Source organism: Micromesistius poutassou (genome assembly GCF_964030765.1).
Source record: "Micromesistius poutassou genome assembly, chromosome: 22".
In the NCBI taxonomy this organism is placed as follows: domain Eukaryota; kingdom Metazoa; phylum Chordata; class Actinopteri; order Gadiformes; family Gadidae; genus Micromesistius; species Micromesistius poutassou.
Genome location: NC_140292.1, coordinates 693,219 through 694,680, shown reverse-complemented (window position 1 = coordinate 694,680; position 1,462 = coordinate 693,219). Strand labels below are relative to the sequence as shown.

The 1,462-nt window shown below is 53.1% G+C and overlaps 1 protein-coding gene across 1 annotated transcript in view; it reads right to left on the bottom strand.

Moving 5' to 3' along the window:
• LOC311367483 (ELKS/Rab6-interacting/CAST family member 1-like) overlaps positions 1-1,462 on the bottom strand; it is a gene marked incomplete at its 3' end in the record, with an annotated part of 47,737 nt that overhangs the window by 6,103 nt on the left and 40,172 nt on the right. The gene's annotated exons all lie outside the window — the stretch shown is intronic.

Genomic DNA, 1,462 nt, shown 5'->3' with positions numbered 1-1,462 from the left:
GTGGGGCGTATCAAAAACTAATCTGTGACCTTTGACCTTAGGTCGGGCCTGCTTACGAAAGGTTGGTCAGTGAATCACGGTCCGCTGGTCCAGCCCTCTTTTTCCCCCCCCCGCCCCCGTCACTCTGAGGATACGGTCCACGTGGAGGCGGAAGCTGGAGGGTGGATGTGTTGCCCGTGGCGACCCCAACGAGGCGGCGGTGCTGATGTTGAGAGGGGATGACGGCCTTCACCTGTGTTCTCCGGGGGAGGATGGAACGGGGGGGGAGAGAGGGACGCAGGGAAGCGGCCCGGCCATGGGGTTTGTTCCCGGGGTCAGGCGAGGCTAAATCCGTCCCGACCGCCCCGGGATCCGGGCCGCAGACTCTGTGGTTCACGGCGTTCCCCACCGGCGCTCCGGAAGGCCTGTTATAAGTCTGCCGTTTTACCCTCCCTATTGGAGCAACGCTTTTATTACTGCTTCCTCTGTCTATTGGTTGTTTCCCTTCTGGGTTGAGGTGGAAAGAAAGAAAGAAAGAAAAGAAAGAAAGAAAGAAAGAAAGAAAGAAAGAAAGGAAACCAGACAAACAGAAAAGAGAGAGAGAGAGGAACAGAGGTAGGAGAAATGTCTCTGGAAATAAAGGGTGAGACCTGTAATTTCACCCTTGACTGACAATACCAGAGCATGTCTACGGACCATCCTGTTTGACTGGGTTTTGGTCAGGAAAGCATAGATTAGCAACACTGTCATCGGAATATATCTCGCTATATTTATATGTATACCATACATGACTGTTGTCCTGCCCTCACCACACCGCTCCAACATGTTTTCCAAACATAGAAGGAGGAAGGAATATGTTCCCAGAGTCTCCTTAATATTTCGGAGGCAGGGGTCAGGGAAAGTGAGCGAACAACCTGAATTAGGTTTCTCCGGGATGGGTTGTTTTTCCGAACGGATTCCAAAACGGAGGACTTGGTTCCAGGGGAACGTTTCCGGTTCACATGCATCGTCAGGTACGAGGGGCGACATTCTCCGTTCTCTCCGAAGCGTTGGAGGAGTTGGCGTTTGCAGCCCCTGGAGTCTGTTTTATGTGTTGCCGCCTGTTGCTCCGCTACTCCCTCCCATCTGCTCAGCTCCTCAGACGTGGCAGCCAAGGTACCCCTTGAGCAAGGCAGTTGAGCCGATGTACTTGGGGCGGAGGGAAAGCCCACAGACATCTGGGAGAGGGGGGGGGGGGGGGGGGGTGGGTACATGGTAAAGACAGCCGTTTTCGGTAAATTCCCATTTAAAGAAGCCTTATTTGTTGTCTTTGTGATTGTTGTCGTTTAAAATTAAGCCTGGCAACAAAATAGAGAAAGCGGCGAGAGAGGGATCCAAGCCGATGTTTCTCTGGTCGGGGGGGGTTGAGTTTTGAAGAATCATGAAAATAAAAGCGTGCCAATATCAGCCTTTCCTGTGGGAGCCGGCGTCCGCAGCCCCGGCG